The following is a 24,444-nucleotide window of genomic DNA, read 5'->3' as shown; positions in this document are numbered from 1 at the left end:
AAAGCAGTGGATGGTACAACCGGTGGCTGGTACGTGATACCTGTGAGGGTGTGACACCAAGATTGCAAGGGTCTTTTTCTGTATCGATCTAAAGTATATGTGGAGTTTGGGAGGCACGCAAAAGAACAAATATGTATATGTGGCACACAAGTCAGTGACAGACAACAATATTGAACAAATATCCAGAGCACTTGTCCTAGTTGCTGGCCTATATGTGTTCCTATCACCAGTTGTGATAAACAAGAGAGGAAACAAGGATGAAAGGAAACAAGTATCAAAGGTAGCAATGGATGTGAACAAGGCAAAAGGTATCACAAACAATAGAGCTATTGAGTGTTCCTTATGTGCTCATTTTCGATATCTTCTATTCTCTTTTACTATTTTTTTCTTTTATTTTTTGTCCAATCTTTTTTTTCTTGCTTTTGCTCTTTTGATATTTTTTCTCAGCAAAGAGCACACGAGAATAAACCACAAAAAATTTGAGCTCAATTGAATAAAAAATGTGGCCTATAGAAAATTAGGACTGTGCTAAAAAGCATACCAAAACTTGTGGGCCCAGAAACTCAATTTTCCTAATCGAATTTCGCTAATCTAATTTTTTGCGAACCTAGCAACGCTAGGATGAAATAGATCTAAAATTTTCTGGCGTTCTCCGTAGATATAAAATTTTTTCCGTTTCGAGTTTGGATGTAAAAGTTATGACTGTTTTAAGGAAGCTGCTCGAATCAGGGATTTAGTGGACACAAGATGCAAACCGATGGTGATACAGAATAGCGGCGGGTGGAGGTATCAACACAAACTAGAAAAGAACACAATCTAAACCAGCAACAAGACTTTGACCTAGGACACAAACTCAACAAAACGGACTCTGAAACTGAATCATGCAAAGGCTATGGCGCGGATGATTATAGGATAGGAAACAAATATGGCATTGGACTATGGGATAAAAGCAAAAACACTCGAACTAAGGGTAAGATACGAACTTGATGGTATACCTAAAGCTCTGATTACCACTTAATGGGGACGAGGGTCCTGATCTTCCGTCAGGTTCAAGATAAATAACGATTTGTTCAGAGAGCGACACACCGATCCGGTTTCAGATCACAAAGACCCGAACCCTGCAACCTTAGCACCACGTCTCATCTGGTTATCAACCGTATCATAATCCGGTTGACCTTGCCAAGAAGGCTAATCCCTGCTGCGAGTCGAAGAACACAAGCAAGAACAAGATAAAACGCAACTCAATTGAAGTGACAATTGCAGATGAATGATTAGGCACTCGAAGTTGGGGTCTTGCAAACCGATAACGGCGACTGTTCAATGATAGATTGATCTAAAACAAAACCCAAAACCTAATGTAGGTGGTGGCTACTGATTATATAGCCTAAGGGACGTCCAAGGATCCCTCTTCACGTCCTAAAGGTGTCCCAACACGTTACAAGGCCCAACGGACCAAAAGACGACGACACAGCGCCGTGACAGATTCTGGACGTCAACTTGTTTTGACGATTCCCAGTGATTCTGATGTAATTTTGATGTGGGACCACTTCCATTGGTTTCCTTATGAAATTACCTTTCCATCCATATGTGGATCATAACAAACAGAGTTCATATGCGACCTGGACGTCCGTTTTACTACACACTGGTCCTAGAGCCCCAGATGGACTCAAACTCAAGTTGGACTGGGCCTCCGGCTTGGCTTGGACGTCTTTGCTGGCCTCCTAAGGTGGTGGCCAAGGAGAAGGACGTCCAAGGGCTTTCTTGGTGGGTTCTCCAAGTCCTTGGGGTGTGCTCCTACTTGGGCCGGGGTCCCAAGGATGAATAACAAGCCCATAACGACGGTGTAGCTCCTAGCAGAAACAGCGATAGAATATCTTGATGGTTTGGAGGCCTTGCTGATGTGATATTGAGATGAGACCAGATCTATTTGAAATCTTATCAAACAAGTTTTCCATCAAGTGCTCATTGACCTCGATCGCACTCCAGATGGCTAAGTTATGGCCTTCCCAATGAAGCACTGTCGAGCTACCGATGAACCGAAAATTCAACTTTGATGAACTTGCACGTTGAGACATATTTGTACCTACATTCAAATAATGACATGTACATGTGGAACCAAGTGAATTGTACCAAAAATCACTATGCAAATGTAGGAATGAGGTCACCTTATAAACAATGGTTGTATCCAATGGTGTCATGTCCTCATCACGTCATATGGCCTTGGTAGGTATTCATAATCATTAAGGAACTTTGAATTTTAGCATTTTTAAAAATGAAATCTCCGGATGTCAAGTCTCTCTTAGAACAAAGTCATAGTAAATTCTATTTGTATCATATCATAACTCATAACAACTTAGGAAAGGAGCATGCATTTGCAACCCACAAGTTTTCAAGTTTTTAGGATGAGACATTTTTAGCCAACAAACTTAAATCATGGGGAATACTATGTTTACAGACAGAGCAACTATTTATCATTTCAACTTAGGAGAAACTAAACATTCTTATAACACATTGAAAGGTCCTTGTGTGGTTTTGGTAATTGAGTGACAACCTAGGTGGACTAATTGTGTTTATGTGGGATACACAGGTGATTAGTCCACAGGTACATGTGTGTGAGCAACATATGCCATGAAGGTGAAAATAGCGTGGAGATGTTGCAAAGCTCACATATGTGATGATGATGGAGCTCATTGCAAATGAGACATGACATTGAGTCATGTGATCAAGGTAGAGAAGATCAAGACATGACTTGGCTTGATGGACCGGTTGAAAGCGTGAAGGGCAAGTTGGAGGCTTTGGAGCAATGGACCATGTTGCGGTGAAGCTTAAGCAAGACTTGGCACCGATGGACGAAGGCAACGGTGAAAAGCAAGTGAAGTCAAGATCGATGAACCAATATGATCATGTGATGATAAGAAGTGGATCATATCATTGTTGATCATGTTGGTGCATGTGTTGCATCGATATTTGAGGAGATGGAATGGAATGCGCAAGGCAAAGGTATAACCTAGGGCATTTCATTTCACCGATCATAGGTGTGTAGAGAAGTTTATGACTGGGTTTAGGATAGATAGCCGTACTATCAAGAGGGGCAAACTTATTTGCATATCGGTCATCTAGTGCCACTCGAGTGATCTAACTTTGCATCATCGCTAGGATTGAGTGGCGTGGCAAGTTGAGTGGCTAATAGAAAAATGATTGTGAAAATGCTAACACACATACACATGGTGGTGTACACTTGGTGGTGTTGGCACATTTATAAAGGAGATGAAGTTGGAGTTGATGTGGATCAACTCGGTGAAGGAACGGAGGCAACGGTTCGAAACTCCACCGACAGAGTGTCCGACGGTGCCCCCGGTGCCCTATATAGAAAAGACAGGGTCTCACAGAGTGGACCGAATGCTGGTCATGTGGTGATCGGACACTGGGGTTCTACGTCTGGTCAGTGGCAGCAGAGAACACGTAGCATCAGTCTTCGACCGGACGCTGGTGTTGAAAGTGACCAAACACTAGCATGGTGCATCTAGTCAAGCTGACGTACGGTGATGTAGGCGATGTAGAGAAGTTGGAGAAGGACCGGACACTAATGTGCGTTCGATCGTGACCGACCGAACACGTCCGGTTGTGACTGGATGCTTACTGGAAATGACTGGACACTGGTATTGGTCCGTCCGGTCACTTGAGCAGCTGTGTCCGGTCATCACTTGACCATTGAGATTGGGTGAATAGTGTTTGAAGCCGATGACACGTGGCAAGCATCGGGCGACCGGACACTAAGGTCCTACATCCACTCGATCTGACCGGAGCATCTGGTCGTCCCGAAATTTGCCTGGTGAAGGGGTAATGGCTAGTTTAGCCCATGGGGCTATAAATAGAAGGTGGTCTTAGCCATGGCTAGGGTAGAGCACCTCGGGGGGACTTTGTGTCCATGCTTGTGAGTGCTTAGGAACCCTCCATCTCACATATGCTTGATAGTGATCATCCGATTGTGTGAGAAAGCGGTTCTAGTGTGAGTGCATCGTGAGGTTGCATCGAGTGGCACTAGGTGATCGAGTGGCAAGCCTGTGGTGCTTGTTACTCTTGGAGGTTGCCACCTCCTAGATGGCTTGGTGGTGGTCTCTGTTGAAGCCCGCAAGAAGCTTGTGCGGTGCTCCGGAGAAGAGCTTTGTGAGGGGCATTGTGCTTGCCCTGCGGGAGCCACAAAGAGCAACTCTAGTTGAGCATGTCATTGAGCTACCCTCACTTTCGGGGTAGGTTCTTGTGGTGCCCGATGTGCGGGCTTGGTGGGTGATGCCAATTAGCCACCGAACCACCAAGTGAGCGGTCGACACAATAGGGACGTAGCGTGTTGGCAAGCATGTGAACCTTGGGAGAAAATCACCGTGTCAACCTTGTTCTTCCCGTTGGTTTACAATCCCTTTACACAAGCTTGTGATTACTTTTATATATATTGTGCTTGTGTAGTTGCTCTTGTAATTAGTTAGCTTGTGTAGCTCACTAGTTACCTTCTTGCTTGTGTAGCATAGAAGTAGCTCCCTTGCATGGCTAATTTGGTTTGTGTAACCTTGTTAGTCACATTGCTTAGTTTGTGTAGCTAAGTATTTGTGCTCTCTAATTTGGCATTGGTTGCCTTGTTATTGTGCATTGCTAGTGAGCTTAGTTGGCTTTGTGCTTTTGCTTACTAGCATGTGTAGGAGCTCCCTCATTGCTTGAAGTACTAGTGACATAGGTTTGTGTGACCTTGATCCTAGAATTGGTTAGGTGAGCTCTAGCTAGCCCGGCACCTTTGTTGCTTAATTAGGATCTTAGCGAGGTGCTAGAGAACATAGATAGAGGGGTGTAGTCTTGGCTATACCAATAGTTTTAATTCCGCACTTGTTTTGGTTAGCTAGCAAGGTTTTAAATCTCCGGCTATAGCCTCTGCTATCTTCGGCTATAGCTATTTGAGAAGGATTTAGCTAAGTTTTTTCATGTATAAGTTAGCCTTTATCTGCCGCTATAGCCTGATATAGCCGGCTATAACCTATTTTTGGACATAGAAAGCTAAATGGCTTAGCCGACTATTTAAAACCTTGTTAGCCGGCGCGATTAAGTTTTAGTAATGACTATTCACCCTCCTCTAGTTGCCATCTTGATCTTACACACATGAGAGTGGAATTCAATTTTTTTAGTATTTTTATCATATTTCTTCTTTGGTATTTTTTAATTTTTAGATTTTTAAATGCTAATAAATAAATAAATGTAGAAAATAAATGCAAAAATTATAAAAAAATGTGGGAAAAGATATAAGGTACCTCTACGAGGGTCCTCCCCCAAGCTAGCGTGAGGCCAGTTGCTTGGTGAAGACTCCGAGGTAGGTTATTTTTGCTTTATTACATATACTTTTATATGATTTTAACAAGTTTATTTTACCCATGTTTATATTTAGTAGTTTTAGTTCAATGATCAAACTAGTCTTTTAATTTGATCAAGGTAGGCTATTCAACCTAAGCACCATACTTAATTTCAAAAGCCTATGAAAGTATGATCGCTGAAAATCATACCCCAAACCAAAAAGTACTTTGTAAAGAACATGGAAGATAAACCAAAATTTATTCAAGTGTAGATATATGAAAGGTGAACTAAATGTTTTTGTTTTATCATAAATTAAATCATAGTCTATAGCTTTATTATATAGGAATTCTAAGGAAATTATAATTATAAAGGATAATTACCAATTTACCTTCAGCAAGGACTCACTATTTAAAGTCCAATGAGCAAGACTCTTCTCCTTCACTCTTTGCTTGATGTAGGCTATACCTTTATCACCTGCCATACCTACATAACACTTTTTCGTGGTTGCTTCTTGGGCTATTTGTTTTTAGTGTATTTATGCATGTCAAATCCATTAAACGAACATCTCATTATTTGTCCTTGAATGTGAAAGCTAACATGCCCTGACCCTACATGTAAAATTGCATTTGTAGTTTTAAGAAATGGTCACCCTAGGAGGAGGGGAACTTCCTTGTTGTGGCCCATGTCTAGAATGACGAAGTCCATAGGGATGTATGTGTCTCGAATTTTCACCAAGATTTCCTTGGCTAATCCCTCCGATTTTTGTGAAGATTGATCTACCATCTGCAGTCAAAAGTGTGTGCAGTGGACAAAGGTCCACCCAATATCTTATCATATATTACCTTGGACATGACGTTGATGCTTGATCCAAGGTCACAAAAGGCATTGTGGAAGACATGCGGGCCGATTGAGCATGTAATTGTCAGGCGGCCAGGATCTTCTTTCTTGGCGATGAATGGTGGATCTATGAGATAATAGTGCTTTTCCTGACATAGAGGCTTATCGAACCTCATTGAGACCATTTTAACAGATTTGAGAGAAGTTTCGGGTTGCCCTAGAGACTTTCCTGAATCAGAAACAGGTAGAGCGGCAACAATTTGAGCTATTTGTGTTTCTATCATTTTATTAAAGCTCAGCTGATTTAACAGAGGAAGATAAACCTTCTATTTTAGAGTTAATATTTTCTAGCATTTTGTCATTATAAGTTAGCTTTTTAGTAAGGTTTTCATTAATTTTTGCTTGACCTAGGACTAGGTTCTTCAAGGAAGGTTGATTCGACTTGTAATTTGAGTTAAAATTCGAATTACCTCCTTGTGGGCAGGACTGATTGCTCCACCCATTATTGTTACCTTGTCAGAACCTGTTGTTGATGTACGATGCTTCTTCATGGGTCTCAGGGCAGTCATTTCCTGAGTGTCCAACTTCCCCATAGACTTTGTAAGTCATTTGTGAGTCCATGGCCTGAATGGTGGCCTTGATGGCTTCCTTCTCGTGGGCCCTTTCATTCAGTCTTTTTAGTAACAAATCTATTTTTGCAGTAAGCATATCTGCCTCCTTAACGGTATGCATGCCTTTTTGTTGTTTTCATTCCCCCCTAGCTTTGATTGGCCACCATCTTTTTAATGAGAGTCATGGCTCCTTCGATGGTGAGGGAGACAAATGCTCCTCCAACAGTGGCATCTACATACCCCTTTGACATGGGCATAAGCCCCTTGTAGAAGTTCTAGAGCATGAGCCAGTATTCTATCCTATGGTGCGGGCATGCCTAGATATAATCCTACAGCCTCTCCCACGCCTCAGGGATGGACTCCATTGAAGTTTGCTGGAAGTTTGAAATTTCCCCCTCAGGGCATTGGTTTTGCCCATGGGGAAAATTTTTGCGAGGAACATCGTGGAACATTTGTCCCACATATCGACAACTTCCTTCTCCTTGTAAAACCACTGTTTTGCCTTCCCCATGAGGGAGAAGGGAAACAAACAGAACCTAAGGCTAGCTGGTGTGACGTCTTTGATGACTATGGTGTCGCATAGCTCTAGAAAGTGTTGCAAGTGTGCACTTGCATCCTCGCTAGGCAAACCATAGAATTGGTTTACCTGTACCATTGTGATCAGGCCAATGCGTGGCTCAAAGTTTCTAGCTCCCATGTTGATAACGGGCCCAACGGGCATGTTGGCAACAGCGGGGGTGGAGTAGTCGTGGAGTGAGTTGGCCATTTCGGTAGTAGCAGATGGTACAGGGGTGACTGGTTCAACTACCGATGGAGTAGCAGAAGAAGCGGTACAAGACCGGCTCTTCCTTAGGAGTGCCTCCGGATTATCAGTGTAGTTGTTTGGCAAATCAAAACCACTCATACACTATCCTGTGTGCTTGTGGATATTTTTTGTAATCATTAAGAACTATCATAGTTGGTGTTTCTTGGCGACGTTGAGGGTTAACTCAATCTTAGTGATGGTGCTAAAAATACCAACAAGCATATCTGTCGTCGTTGCCAAGGATGGACTTAAAACCTCCACACTAGGTGATTGCGCTAAGAAATGCCAACAAGCATTTCTGGCACCGTTGCCGAGGAGGGCATAGGTGAAAAGAATCTAGTAGGACATGATCATGAGCACATGCAAGTAATGGTAGCAATAGTTTATGTAGGCTAATTCTGCTTGTTTTGTTCCTATTGTGGATGAAAACTAGATGGTGTATGAGTGGTTTTGATCTGCCGAACAACTACACCGATAATCCAAAGGCACTCCTAAGGAAGAGCGAGTCTTGTACCGCTTCTTCTTCTGCTACTCTACCGACAGTTGAACCAATCACCCCTGTACCATCTGCTACTACCAAAATGGCCAAGTCACTCTATGACTACTCCCCTATTGTTGCCAACGTGCCCTTTGGGCCTGCTGTTAACACGGGTACCGAAAACTTAGAGCTATGCACTGGCCTCATTACGACGATGCAGGCAAACCAATTCTATGGTTTGCCCAGTGAGGATGCAAGTGCACACTTGCAACACTTCCTTGAGTTGTGTGACACAATCATCATCAAAGATGTTGCACAAGCTAGCATCAGGCTCTGTCTGTTCCCCTTATCTCTCATGGGGAAGGCAAAACAATGGTTCTATAAAGAGAAGGAAGCTGTCAGTATGTGGGACAAATGTTCTATGGTAGTCCTCATAAAGTTTTTCCCCATGGGCAAAAACAATGTCCTAAGAGGGAAAATTTCAAACTTCTAGTAAGCTTCACTAGAATCCATCCCCGAGGTGTGGGAGAGGCTCTAGGATTACATCTAGGCCTGCCCGCACCACAGAATGGAGAATTGGCTCATGCTCTAGAACTTCTATAAGGGGCTACGCCCATGTCGAAGGGGCATGTAGATGCCGCTGCTCGAGGAGCATTTCTCTCCCTCACTATCAACAATGCCACAACCCCCATTGAAAAGATGGTGGCCAATCAAAGATAGGGGGAGGAACGGAAATAATAAAAAGGCATGCATACCATGAAGGAGGAGGATATGCTTGCTGCAAAAATGGATTTATTGTTGAAAAGACTGGATGAGCATGCTGCCGACAAAAGAAGCCATGAAAAGCACTATTTAGGCCACAGACTCGCAAATGACTTGTGAAGTCTGTGGTGAGGTCGGACACTCAGGGAACAACTACCCCGAAACCCATGAAGAAGCATCATACATCAATAATGGGTTCCGATAAGGTAATAACAATGGGTGAAAAAATCAGTCCCGCCCATAAGGAGGTAATTCAAACTTTAACTCAAGTTATAATTCGAATCAACCTTCCTTGAAAGACTTGGTCCTAGGACAAGCTAAAATAATTGAAAATATCACTAAAAAGCTAACTTATAATGATAAAATGATACAAAACATAAATACAAAACTTGAAAACCTATCTTCATCTATTAAAAACCAATTGTACTTTAATAAAATGATCAAAACTCAAATAGCTCAAATTGTTGCCGCACTACCTGTTTCTGGTTCGGGAAAGATTTCGAGGAAACCTAAAACTTCTCTCCAATCTGTTAATATGGTCTCAACGAGGCTTGGTAAGCCTCTATGTTAGAAAAAGCCATGATCATTTTGTAGATCTACCATTCATCACCAAGAAAAAAGATCCTGGACGCCTGACAATCACATGCTCGATTGGCCCACATGTCTTCCACAACACCTTCTATGACCTTGGAGCAAGCATCAATGTCTTTCCTAGGTAATATATGACAAGATTTTGGGTGGACCTTTGTCCATTGCAAAATTCAGACTGCTGATGGTGGACCAAACTTCACGACACCCGGAGGGATTTGCCAAGGATATCTTGGTGAGAATCCAAGACACATACATCCGCACAGACTTCGTCATTCTAGACATGGGTGGCAATGAGGAAGTTCCCCTCCTCCTAGGAAGACCATTCCTTAACACTACAAATGCAGTATTACACATGGGATCCAGGCATGCTAGCTTTCATATTCAAGGGCAAACAATAAAATGCCCATTTAATAGGTTTGACATGCATAAACACCTTAAAAACAAACAGCCCAAGAAACAACCATGTAAAGGAATCAAACATGTATGGCAAATAAAAGGATCAGCATCCACGCCGACTTCTCCTAGCATGGACACACCATCATCAAGCAAAAAGTGAAAGGAGAAGAGTCCCGCTCATTGGTCTTTAAACAGTGAGCCCTTACCGAAGGTAAATCGGTAGTTATCCTTTATAATTATAATTTGCTTAGAATTTCAATATAATAAAACTATGAAAAACACATTCTAAAAGAAAAATAAAATGGATTAGTTCACCTTTCCATATTTTTCAACTTAAATAAACCTTGTTTGCTCTTCCATGTTCTTTACAACTATGTTTTGGTGTGAAGTATGACTTCTAGCGATCATACTTTCATAGACTTTTCAAATTAAGCAGGGTGCTTAGGTTGATTAGTCTACCTTGATCAAATTAAACATGTTTGATCACTGTACCAAAAACTGTTGAGTATAAACATGGATGAGTTAAACAAAATAAAAATTAATGCAATAAAATAAATAATGTACCTTGGAGCCATCATCAAGCCATCTTGGACCATAGGCCATGAGCTTGTTTGGGGGAGGGCCCCCGCAAACGTAACAGGTATCTTTTATTTATTCCTGATATTTCTTACATTTATTTTCATCCAAAAAATGAAATATGATAAAACACCAAAAATATTTATTTCACTCTCATGTGTTTTAAGAATGTTTAGTTTCTCCTAAGTTGAAATTATAAATAGTTACTCTGTCTGTAATTCATCTGTGCCTAGGCTATAACATAGTATTCCCCATGATTTAAGTTTGTTGGCTAAAAATGTCTTATCCTAAAAACTTAAAAACTTATGGGTTACAAATGCATGATCCTTTTCTAAGTTGTTACGAGTTATGATATGGTACAAATAGAATTTACTATGACTTTATTCTTAGAGAGACTTGACATCCGAAGATTTTATTTTTAAAAATGTTAAAATTCAAAGTTGCTTAATGATTATAAATATCTACCAAGGCCATAAGACATGATTTAAATTCAAAACCTTAGTCATATGCTACTTGTTATTGCATTGAGCTTTGTCAAATTGTTGTGACCCTTGTTGAGATTCTCGTCATGCACCCATGATCAAGATACACGTACACCCACAAATAAAATACTAACTCTTACACCGAGAGTTACGCAAAAACATATTTTTTCCATCCACCAAATAATTACTCCATTCATTTATCATGGGCCTCTCTCTCTTAAAAAGTTTGATATGCCAAAAAAGGAATAGTATGGGCTATGCTAAAAAAAGAAGAAAAGAAAAATGTCCATGCCAAAAGACATGAGAGAAAAAAATGCATGCCAAAGAGCATGAAGAAAAAAAAAGAAAGAAAGATAGCCCATACATTCAAATAAAAGGCATTCATCCAAAAGAGAGACTCATGATCCAAAGAAGTACAAAAATATTTAAAATTAGAAAGTTATAAAAATTCCACTCACTTGCACGTCTTGATCAAAGTGTATGACTTGCATCTCCTTGAGGTCCGGTTTTTGACTTAGCAAAATATGTGATGCAAGTATGCCCCACTGTCATACCTACCCAAAACTCTACTCAAAAGCCTTAGTGGTAGGATATGAAAAAGACGACAAAATATCAAATGCCTTTTGTAGCATCCCAGATGTTAAAGTGTTAGTTAAAACTTGAACATGAGCATCATAAAGCATAATCACTAAGTATTATGGCATATACGCATCTCATGTTTCAACTTTGGCATTTATATGTTGCAAATGATGTGTTTTATATGATACATGAAATGTTAACAATAATAATGTTTAAGGTTCTTTGTGAAGTTATATATGGGAAATTTACTTAAACAATTAAAATTTTGTGAAAATAAACTTTGTAGTTTAAAATGTGCTCTTTAATAGAGAACAAAAAGTTGTTGGAGTTTCCAAGTCAAACATGTTTGAATCTGAGCTCAAAGATTGGATTCTATAACTAATTTTCATCCTTAGTCATTTTTGGCTAAGTGCTTGCTATTAGTTATAAAGTCCAATGTTTGGGAGTTTCTTTAATCATTTTTTTATAAATAAAAGTTATCCAATTTTTGTTCCGTTGATTGGTAGTATGCTTGAGATATGTTTATGAGCAGTTGATTGTATTGCTTGATCACTGTTTAGTCTCTAACTAATTACCTGAAAAGGTGAAATCAAAACTGTTCTCAAACCCCTGAAATTGAATGCAGTTTCAGTTTCAAAGTTCAAATTTTGGTGAATTATCAAATGAATTTTCATGAATAAAAATTTGTCCAACTTTGATTTCATCAATTGGGGTGATGCTTGAGCTTTGATAATATGTAGTTGGAAGAGATGTTTGATTAGTGGATGTTCACTAATTAATTCCCAAAGTTTGCTTAACAAAACTATTTTTGTCAAGCTCTAACTGAATTGCAGTATTCAGTGTTAAAGTGCTCCCTTTTGAAATTCAAAATCTTCAAAACTAGTAACTTGGTGAGTTTGATCCTTTAAGCAATGTTGGAGACCTCTGATCGGAGAAGAACTTTGCTTAAGGCTGATTAGTGTGTCATTTTGCAAAATTGAGATACCAAGAGGGGAGAAGGAAGGGGTTTTAGTCGGTGTCAGTGCTCGTCGGTGAAGCAGCTCGGCTGCCTGCTCACCACCGCCGCCAATCGTTTTTCACCATTTTATCCCACGCGCGGCACACAGCTGCTTCAGTGGTGCAGCTCAAGCAGCTGCTGGCTTATCTAGATGCCTCGCCCATGCCCTTAAGTGCCCGAACCGCCGACGTCTCCTCTTTTCCTCTCTTTGAGTTACCGCTGGCGATCCTTGGCCGTGGGACGAAATTTGTCGTAGCCATTCCACCTCAGCTCAATTTCTCGCGCTTGAGGCCTCTTCTTGCCCTTGCACATCTGCTGAACCCGCTCGTGTCATCCCTCCCCGCCGAAGTCAGCCGTTGGTCATCATCTCCCTCACGACCGTCCAGAGCGCTGCCGCGCACCCCTCTGCCATGGCCAGGCCACACCGGAGCATCTTCTGCCCTTTATTCTTGTTTTGGCTCCCTCATAATGCATGTATGCTAATCGACTCCCTATTTTAATCTCTATAGTGTAGGTCTCGCCGGAACGCAAGCTTGCTGACCCGTTCGCGCTGCCGCGTCCGCTCTCACCATCGTCAGCTCTCTCCATCGCGTCCCCGCCTCAACCAAGTAGCGCATCATCATCTCGGTGAGCTGATGACGCTACCTGAGCCCTTGGTCAAACATCTACCACACTCGAGCGCCATGACCGCCGCCGCACCACCATGCTCCACGCTGTCTTGCTGCCATGGCTACGGCCGAGCACGCTGCAAGCCCTAAAGCTTTCAACCAGTACCCTAGATCGCTGCGCTAGGTTGTGTATGTTGTGTAGGTGCCCGCGCCATCACCGAAGGTCTCGCCGTCGGTGTGTTCTACCACGCCGGAGCGTCGCCGGTCCGCTGTGGCAGCTGCTGTGTCCGCCACGGTGCCCTAGATGCTCGACTAGGGCGTGGATGAGGTGCGGGAGATAGAGAGGGGCACGCCGGGGTAGCCCACGTCACTGGGGACCTCGCCGGCGAAGAGTACCCGACGGTCAGCGTGGGCGGCTCGCCGGAGTTGACCGGGACATGCATGTCAGTGACTGGGGTAAGGGAGAGGTGGGAGAGAAAAGAATTACGTTGGTTTTGATTTTCAGAAAATTTAAACATGTGCTGAACTTTGGAAATTCATAACTAATGTTTTGATGTAGAAAAATATTAGTTGGTCATTTTCAGTAGCTTTGGTATGTCTAAAAGGTACCCCTTTAAATTATAAAATGAACCTTGTATGATTTTTATAAATAAAAATATTAATCGCGTGATGCTGAAACTTTTTGTGTAAATGTTATGTGCTAATATCTACCTTCACAAAAAGTTTAGTACTGTTTTTATAATTATAAATTGGTTAATTAATTTAAGTGTGTTTAATATGCCTTCTATTAATTGAATAAATACCAAAATGATTTATATAAATGCTTAAATGAATTTGGTGTAGTTTGCGCTTTGTTTGTGGACCTTGGAACACCCAAACCTCAGCTGTTCCTCGGCAACTTAATTACTTTCATGGTTTGATTGTAATACACATGTTGGTTATTAATTCAAATGATTTACCCAAATTGTTTAGTTAGTAGATGCATGTATATGCTTTATGTGATTGCCCTTTTGTATGCAATGACCTGAGATGATAGCTTAGGCATAGTAATACTAGTTTAAATCTTTTGGATAGCATGTATACATGCTCTCTTATTAATATATGATTAGTAAATCTGTGTAGCTTATGCAAGTTTCCACCTACATGTAATATCCATGGTTAATGTGTTTAAGTATGTTTCATACTAGCTTTGACTAATGTGGTACCTGAGTTAATAGTGGTTTATGATCCATGTAATTAGTTACTCATGCCTAGTCTTGTTAGTGGATCAAGTAAATCACTTGTTTTCACTTAGGTGCTGAAATGGCTGCATGAGCAGTTTCTGTTTAGTGGCTGTTTTTATCATGATAATCATGTTTTCTGTAAATGTGTTAAATACAAAAGTTGTAGTAAACTTCCATATATTGTTTGTCCTAGAACTTCATGATTTTAAGCTTGCTCGTTTGGGAGTTATGCCTTTTCGAAGTTCACTGTCAGTTTTTGATTATTTTCTGGACAGATCTGAAAGGTTGTGCTTTTTGCCCTAGTTAACCGTTGAATCACTTTTAGGTGATAATAACAAAGATGTAGACAAGTTCATGAGCTTTCCAGAAAGTCTAGGATCACCTTTGCTGGATGTCTAGATCTTCAGTTATGGTTGATAGAATTAGTTTCTGTGCTGCTGTCCTAAATCTGTGTGTACCTATAATTGTTTGTTTGAGCTTGCTTTTGCTTAAGCGTTAATATTAGTGTTAACTTAGTACACCTAAGCCATCTTGTGATCCTGTTGTTATGTGAGCATGTCATTAGCTTATAATGAGTCATGTTTGTATATATTAAGCTAGAAATGTTATAGGTTAGGGTAATGATGAGTTAAATAACTTGATTTCTAGTGCTTAAGTTAAATGATGTAATCTTTCCCTTGTCTTGTTTCACTTTGGTATGGTAAGATGTGTTACTTCCTTGATAAACCCATAATCAACTTGTTAACCAAATAATTAAAATGCTTTGTGAAGTATAACCCTAGTTGTACCACGAAGGAAAGTTGTATTCAACTTTCTTAGATTAGTTTAAGTTCTGTTATGCACTTGTGCGTCTTTCATCATGCATCATGTGATGCATTCTATCATGCTAAGCATGCATCATTATTACATGTAGTGTATACGAGAATGAGAAGACTCATGTTGAACATGTTTCGGAGAAGGTCCATCCTCCCATGGTGTTGGTGAATGTAACACCCCGGGTGTTTAAATACTAAAACGTCCATGTCATCATATGCATTGCAAGGCAATTGGTCATATTAAACACTTTGTATGCATTCACTAAAATAAGTTTACATTTATGTTATAAGCATTGCTTGGTATTGTTTGAATCAAGTTTGAAATCTTTGTATTGATTTGAAACTCCGAAAACCCTGATTTTCAATATTTAAATCCTACCCTAAAAACTTGTTTCAAAATCTATGCATATTTTGGGGTTGAGTCCAAAAGCAAAAGTGTAGAGCTTGACAAGTTAAGCAAAGTTTGTTTTTGGAGTTTTTCAAGTTGTGTAGTAAAATTTGAAGTTATTTAAAAAGGCAACATTCCTTAAATATCCCCGCTTTGGATTCAAAAGTTCATTTCAAAATGTAGACCAAATTAGGAGTTGGTTATAAAAGCAAAGTTGTAGAACTTTTGATTTTGAACAACTTTTGTTTTTGGAGATTTTTGAGTTGTTATGAAAATTTGGGAGTAATTTGTGAAATTCGGCGAATGACAAATCTGTAATTTTTTGTGAACAGTGTCCACCGCCGAAGCTACATTGCCGGCGTTTTCTTCTTCGGCGTTCCAGGCACGGTCGTGGCCGTTTTGGCATCGCACTGGCGCGGTGAAGGCCACAGCGCAGCTTCCTCGAGCTTCTTGGCCCCCTTTATAGCCTGAGCCGTCGTCGTCTTTGCCCTTTCTTCTTGCTCTATTTTTTTTCCCGTCGCCTTGCTCATCTCCGGTGAGCCCGCGCCGTCGTTGTTGTGCTCCACCGTCGCTGATAAGCTAGTTCCAGCTTCGCTTACTCCTTGCGCATCCAGCCGACCCACCAATTCGGCTTGTCTTCGTCAGGAACTCGAGTTGCATTGTCTTCTTCCTCGCGGCCGACAACTCCTCCGCCGAGCATGATTCGTCGTGGCCAGAGCTCCATGGTGCATCTCCGTCCCTAGTTTTGGTTGATTCCGTTTTGTTTCGATGCTGTGGTACTTAATCCATAGTTGGTTGCTCATTTTGACCACTGCAGTCGCCGGTTCTTCCTCACCGACGATCTTTGCTCCGCCGTGATCACCGTGATCGTCGTCACGCCTCTCCATTGCTTCTCCGACCTCGCTCCTTGCTTCAATGCATTCGGGGTGAGCCACTGGTGCTTTCTGGATCCCTTGTTTGAGCTCTACCAGTTGCACGCCGCCGGCATAGCGCTATCGTGCCACCGCGTCCGCCATGGCCGACGATGAGCTAGTATAGGGCTGTAATCAGTGCTGATAGGGACATCAATCGATGCGCCTAGTCTTGGTGATCATTTTGGTACTTTGGCCGTCGCCGTTGGACTCACCGTCGACGAGTTTACGTCGGTCAGCGCCGTCACCGTTGTGGTCAAACGCGCGAGGTTAGGGATGACAGGTGGGGTCAGGTTGTTAGTGACTGCGTAGTTCAAAAATAGATTTTTCTATTTTTCAGCAATGAATGAATAGTATCTATTTTTGTTATTTTTGTATAGATTTATTTAGAGCTCCAAAAATTATGAAAATTTTTGTGTGACCTCTATGTGATGTATATTATTTAAGAAAATATTGTTTTTCAGCACTTTTTGAATGTGATAAAAATTGCTCAATTTATTAATAAATGGATTTCCATGATTTTTCTAGGCTTATTTAATTGTCCAAAAATTATGAAATTTGTTTTGCCACTTACTTATCATGTAATGAACATTTACCAAAATTTTGAGCTCAATTAGAATAAGTTGATTTATTTCATAATTTTGAATTAAATAATTAATTCATAAAAGCAAATAGTAACATTTAATGATTTAGGTTTTGTTTAAAATCTTGGATTGAGTGATGACCTTGGGTCATTAGTTGATAATGATCCTTGGCAATTGATGTATGTGTTATGAAAAAGATTTAGTTGTTTAACTTGCAACTGTACCGCGAAGGAAAGTTGTATTCAAATTGTTAATTTTTGCATCCATCATCGAGCATCATGTTTCGTATTCCGCATCGTGTTAAACATGGCATTGTTATTACATGTAGTGAATGAAGGTGAACATGTGGTAGTTAATCAAGTTGTTGAGGAGGTTAATCCGTCTGTTGAGGTCGGATCGAATACTTGTGAAACGTCGTAGGAACCGGACTTTTCCGTCAACGAAGGCAAGCCCCGGATGCATACAACCCTACCTTGTATTTTACAAATTGATTTCGCTTTTGCTTCTTTTTACTGCATTAAGTGATTAGGAGTCAAATGAAAAACAAATTGGTGCATTACCAACCTTGTTATTCCATATTTACCATATTACTAGTTTTAAATTCGTATATGCCTAGTTTTGCTTAGCTATGCTTAGAACGATGAAAGTCGGGTGATTACCTGCCACATGCAAGTTTTAAATGGAACCTTGGTTACTTATGTTATCATGTGATATGGGAATGTGGAGTAATAAATCTAGACCGGGCGAACTCGGTGTGTGTGAGCCACAAGACATGGAGGTCTTGTGAGCGGGTTCTTTCCGCCTATGTCGATTAAGGCACGTCCATTGTTGAATTGCATGAGGTGAGAATTTGTAGTACTAACCACATACTCTGGTAAGCCTTTACTTGGCTATTCTATTATGAGAATGGCTACTCGTGCACTGGGAGTGGATAGATGGCGGGAATAGCGTGTACCCACATGGCAATGGGCTGGATTGGTGGTGTACTGTATTCTCAGGTGGCGCGGACCCGTTCTTGTTTTAGAGGATCTGAGTGCAGGTTGGTATATGTAGGTCGGGGACCTGCATATGTCGTGTGGTCTGGAATTCCCAGCTGGGTTTAATCGGTTCGAATCGTCGTTGCTCCTCGGTTATGGAGAGTCAACTCACCGTTCATCATCGTAGTATTAATAACTAGAACTTGAGAAAGGTTTGCGAAAGAGATTGATATGAAGTTCATGATCTCATTACGGATCAGGGCAGATTCATATGTGGTACTTATAAAGTTTTACCTTTGAATTAAAGAATTTTGTTAAAGAGCTTTTACGCAAAAGAACTTTGATTATTGTTAAAGCCATACCTTGAATCCTATGAGCCGGCATTCCTGAGTTCTATCAGTTTTATTTTGGTTAAGTCTTGTTGAGTACTTTTGTACTCAGGGTTCGTTGACCCCTTATTGCAGGTGAGCCTCATGAGCAGATCTGTTTTGGATCATGCTGCATGACTATCGTTCGTTCTGACGATGAGAAGTAAATGTGTGATCCTTGGGCAGGATGTTTATTTTGTGTGTTATGGATATGTTAATTGTGCCACTCCACTACTACTATGGTTTGTAATAATTATCGAACTTAGTTTGTAAGGTTTGAAACAACTAGTTTGTAAACTATGTTATCGTAAGACTTCCGCTATTTTTACTCTGGTATTGATATTTGAATAAATGTTGTAATACTGCAATGACTCTGTAACGTGATCCTACTCGGAAATCATGGATGATTCAGGGTTCCCCGAGGACACCCGATAGTCTTTTTAAGTTAATGGAAACATATGCATAAATGTCAAAGGTCATCGGACAGTGACAAATGCATGTGGGCCCTATAACTTAGGAGGTTCTGCCACAGTGAACCCTATGATCCTCTGTGGAACTAACATTCTCTGCAACGCAGGCAAGCCCCGTAGCATACCACCCTACTCTAGCATTTACAAAATCTTTATTACACTTTAAGTCTTATGAGATGTGCATTAAGTAATTAGGAGTTGGTCGAATACCGTTGTTGCATGATTGTCTTGTTATTCAACTATCCTTAGTTATACCCTGCTAGAATGAATAGGTCAATACCTCTAATGCTTAGTTATGCTTAGACTTCGATAGAAGTCGAATGATGGTTTCATCGTTTGTGAGAAATAGGTTTACCTCAGCTCTGCTTTTGGGTCATGAGAATACCATGAAAGTGATAATGTTAAATTGAGACCGGGCAGGACTTGATGTTATGGTAAATGTTCTTGGGCAGATAAGTTCGCCTGGTCGTGCTCATCTCGCCTGTGTCGATTAAGGACCGATCGTTGTTGGGCCACTTATGATTGTGACTTGTAGTACTGGCCACATACTTAGATAAGACTGATACCTCGGCTATTCCATTATGTGAAAAGACAACCGCACACTGGGCCTGGGAGATGGTGAGAGTAGCATGTACCCATCCTATGAATCCACCAGGAGTGGCGTAGGGAGGTGGAGTACTATGCTCTCGGGTAGCGTAGATCGGTTCACATTTTGGAGGATCCGAGTGAAGGTCGATATATGTAAGTCTAAAACTGGGACCTGCATATGTCATGTGGTAAGGAAACCCGAGCTGGGCCAAATCGATACGAATCGCCATTTGCTCCATGGTAACAGGAGATACGATCAACTGAACTGCATCATAGTTAATCAATAAAACATGGTTACTTATGGATATGAGATGAGATGTTTAATGAAGTGATTAAGCTAGATTAGGTGCAAACTGGATACTACTAATGAATTAATTCAAAAGTTAAAATGTTGAAAGTAAGGATTCACTCATAGTAAGCTTTTGTGCAAAAGTTACTTCCTGCTTCTATCTTTCCTTTAAGCCAGCATGCCCTTTGAAGTCTTTTCTTTTAGTCAGGTAAGACTTGTTGAGTACCCTCAAGTACTCAGGGTTTGTTAACCCCCGTTGTAGGTTCTGACTTGTGCTACTAATCAAGATTATGTTGGTGGGCTCGACATGATCTGGCTGCTTCTTCTACCTTAGATGTTTCGTCTAGGTTGCTTCCACAATTATACTCACTATTTAAACTTAAGTTAAATTTTACTTGAACATGTTTTGTAAACTAATGTTATAAGTCTTCCATACTCTGATGTAAGATATTTTTACCAATTGTTATAATGTTGTGGCAACTCCATGTTGATCATGTATGAGTTGTAAAATGTGGATGATTCGGGGTTCCTCGAGGACACCTAACAGACTACCGGGATTGTGTGGCTTACGTGTGCACTAGTCAGAGGTCTGTGAGACAATGATGGACACATGTGGGCCATATGATTTGGGTGGTTCTGCCACACCTTTGGTGAGGTTTCATACACATTGAGCGATCAAAGAGAATCATTTGAGGAACTTACATTTATTTTATAGAACTTATAAAACCTCCGGATAGATGGTTAATCGAGGAATGAATGATTGGTGATTTTGTTATAATTGTTCTATCTTGCAACCGCCCAAGAACTTGTAAAAGCTATACACCCCATAGGGATCAAGGTAAAGGGTGGATAAAAATGCCGACTTATTTAAATTATGAAAGAATACTTTGTTATAGGCATGGCACTTATGAAATATATTTAGCATAGAAGCAACTCCTAATAATCAACCAAGTACTTAGCTATTTTGCTTGGGATGAGCAAATGTTAAGCTTGGGGGATTTGTTGTCGGTCACTATCGACAAATTCCAACCACCAACTTAAGTCCAAAACAGGAGAAATAAACATACTTTTGACACATATGCCTTTACTATTAACATAGTTCCACTTATATTGGAGAAAACATGGTTTGCAGAACAAACATCTGAATACAAGTGAAAAACCAAGCAAAAGGCGCAATCAGGCAAAGCGTAAAGCAGATTCGCGCAACCAAATATCAAAGAAGGAGAAGAAAGCCCACCTACACATCAAACTTGGGCCGAGCACCGACGCGGAAGGGGCCCACCTAGGAACCGACCACACAAAGGCGGTTGTGAGGTGGTGCCACCAGGGTGTGAGCACACTAGGGGTGTGGCTACACCCCAGAGGCTGCCTCCTAGGCCCAACTTCCACTGACTAATGCATGGCGGCATGCTAAGGCAGTATGGGGTAGTTTCCTAATTTATTAGGGCCAACGACCTCCATGCTTGTATAAATGTAGGGGTAGCTCTCTCCTTCAACACACACATCATTTTGAGCTACACACCTCACCTATCTACTTGTACTCTTTAGCTTCTTAGTAGTAGTTTGGAGCTAGCAAGAGCTATCAAGGAGGGCTTGGCTCCTTAGAAGAAAAGAGAGAAAAGCTTGGTATGAATCCAAAGAGAATATCTTCCATAGTCATGCTCTCATATCATTTATATAGTAGTGCATATGAACTAGAGTATAGTTATCTTGTTATAATCATGATATATGAACTAGCATATAGTTTGTGTGTTATGATCCTAACATGTTCAACTTTATGCTTAATCATTCATATGATTTGTATGAGTAGAAGTAGAGCTAGGGTTGAGATGACGGTTTGTCGTTCCTTCGGGTTTTCCCATAGGCTATCTCTTAATTAGTAGATATCCATTAGTATTGGTTCCACCATCTGGTTAGGGTGCTTTGATCTCATTTCATCGGAGCTCAGATTAAAGTAGTAAGTTTATAGGTTAAGCATGGTGCTTAGGCTATAGATTACCTGTGGATGTGGCTAGGCCTCTGGATAGGTTATGGTAGGTGGCAAGTGGTGACAGCCTTGTCCATCCTCTGTATTCCACCACGATAGGTCTAGTTATTAAATCATAGGGCTCGTGGCAAACCTTGTCTATTTAACTCTCCTAGTTGGTAGGTGAGCTATGCCCTGAAGCACTAGCACATTTCTCCTAGTCATTAGTTTACCCTTAGTTACTTGAAAGATAAATCGCTCGCTCTCCCACCTAGCTATCTCTAGTGTAGCTTGTTTAGTAGTTTAGTTTAGGTAGTTCACATTCAACTTCCACTATCGTTCACCTATCTAGGATACACTTAGGCTTCCCTTAGCAACCTACTAGTGAATATAAATTCTAGCCTTCTGCCTTTCTATAGGAAAAATATAAATTCAACACTTGGTGCTCATCGAGCGAAGTACTACATGATAGTTCTATGCACTTGCGGAATTCCTCAAATAGTTGTTAAGAAGTATCAACAATCGTGGTCATGGCTGGTTGCCTTGCACAAGGGCCTAGGGGCTTTTGGGTCTCCCCAGCCGTGATCATGACTTATCGGCAACCACTAGCATGTGATCACGTACGTGTCTTGCGATCACGATGACCATGGCCGCTCTGCGTGCGATTCCTTGGGGCGGTCGACCTCCCTAGGTTGTTCGCATCTAAATGGCGTTTCTACATATTATGGTGTGTCAACTCATTTCCTAAGGGCTTGTGGGGCTCGTAATAGGGCGGATTCTATGTGGGTGTGGTTCGCTTCCCTGGTCGCCGCCACATAAATAGTTCCCTCTATCTGAGCCAGACCCTTACCTCATTCTTGCCTTCTATCGCCGTTCCTGCAATCTGAAGGAGAGACAAAAGGAAAAAGGTTGAGTTCATGAGGTTTACCTCTAGATCACGTGTGTCACCATTGTCGCCATCTGCTCCACCACCGCTGCCCCTTCTTTCACTTGTGTCACAAGATGGCAGAGTGGGTACCTTCATTGGTGACGGAGGTGAAGCTATAGTGCCTCATGGTAAAGGGTCTCCTTCCACTAAAGGAGGTCACTGGATGGAGGGCTCCTGCCAATGAGGTGATCCCCTATCTACAACCTAGGGAGGTAGTGTCATTCACCGACTTTGACAAGCACAGGTTTGCAGTCCTAGTGCCTGACTTTCTCCATAGCTTCCTTTGAGATTATGGAGTCCAGCTACAACACCTTCCTCTCAATGCAGTATTGTAGCTAATGGGCTTTGCCATCATGAGTGAGGCCTTCCTGGGATAGTGCCCAACAAAGACATGTTCTAGAGGGGTTTTGAGGTGAAAACCTACAAGGTGCATGGCTCCAACAGTGGCATACTTGCTCCCGTGGGTGGGATGAACCTTTAGATGCGCCATGGGGTCTCTTGTAGTTATCCATGCCTGTCGCTGAAGTCTTTGAACTCTGGCTGACATGGACACTGGTTCTACATTTGGGATGATGTCGCTGCCCCCTCGCTCCATTCTCTGGCATCGCACCGGTGAGATTGACCTTGTGGAGTTGGGGGTGCGACAAAACATAGTCATCGAAGGTGATAGAGATCCTAGATATCCTTCAAGGCTAGGTGTTGGTCAGCCTAGATGGCATCACGGTTCTATGGACCATGGTTGAATCTGGGTTTAGCCATTGAAGCAGTGAGTGACCCTATTGTTCGATTATTCTAGGGTCGAGGACCCGACCCATGAGACCATAGAGATGCTCAAAGTCTTTGAGATCACAAAGCAGGTCAGGAGGTTGGTCTCTTCTGGTACCATTGTCGTGGTTGAAGGCATGATGGAGGTATTCTCGGTGAACTTTCGGCCTAATCTAGTAAGCCACCTCAATCTTCTTCCCTTTCTACATTAGGACTTATTGGTTGACTGGTCTTGTTTATGTAGCCTATGCCCTTGTTTAGCTCCCATTCCATATCCCTCATTCTAGAGGCACTGAGCACGCTGCCTAGGAAAGGGCGACCGCTAAGGAGACAAAATGTCTTAGGTGGGAAAGGGCGACAAAGCACATGGAGCATCAGAAGCGTGGGGCTTCATTGTTAGATGATGATGATGACGATGACGAGAAGGGCTCTAAGGAAGAGGATGAAGACCTATTGGCCCTTTAGAGTGCCCTCGATGTCTCGTGTAGGTTTGGCGATAGCGCTGGGCCGAGCGATGCCAACCGTCCGCTGAATGCCATGACTGAGCAGAGTTTCACTTGGAAGTGGGCGGCTTCATTGCCGTTGAGGGGTCCAAGCCCAAAGTGTCCTTGCACTACCATCGATGGTGGCTAGGACTCCTCACACATGGCTTCTGTCGCCCCCTCTCTAATGGAGTTTGAGGCTCTCATCTAGGGAAAAGGTTATGAGAATGCGATGGAGATGGGCGCTGCGACCAGGGTGGATGGCAAGGTTCACCGCCTCTTGTTGGTATTTATTAATGTAATTAGAATATGAAGGATTTCATAAGCGCATAGAATACCATTGCAGCATTTTACCAAGAGTATTCCAGGTATCGGTATTTATATTTACCATAGGGAAATAATGGAGTAAAGACTTATTGAGTAATAAAGGAATATCTATCGGTCAGCATACCAGCATGGCTAGAGTAGGGGTAATATGTAATGATAGGAATAAAGCATGATGACACTTAGAGGATAGATCACTAAGATAATGTAAACTAGTCAACTCAGGAGAATAGCGGGTAAGGTAGATTCCTATGATATTCTTATTACAAGGTCAAAGTATATATACTCTCAACTATAGCTAAGACTAACT

At 41.5% G+C, this 24,444-nt stretch overlaps 1 non-coding gene across 1 annotated transcript; it reads left to right on the top strand.

Annotated features, from left to right (window-relative positions):
* The first annotated feature begins 7,079 nt into the window (after positions 1-7,079).
* Positions 7,080-7,185, top strand: LOC136553061 (small nucleolar RNA R71). The gene has a single exon (XR_010782966.1). It is a non-coding gene; the product is annotated as a small nucleolar RNA R71 (small nucleolar RNA).
* Positions 7,186-24,444: the final 17,259 nt, after the last annotated feature.

The sequence above is a fragment of the Miscanthus floridulus genome, chromosome 4 (genome assembly GCF_019320115.1).
Source record: "Miscanthus floridulus cultivar M001 chromosome 4, ASM1932011v1, whole genome shotgun sequence".
In the NCBI taxonomy this organism is placed as follows: Eukaryota; Viridiplantae; Streptophyta; class Magnoliopsida; order Poales; family Poaceae; genus Miscanthus; species Miscanthus floridulus.
Note: the sequence above shows the minus strand (reverse complement) of the source record. Positions and strands in the feature narration are given on the sequence as shown.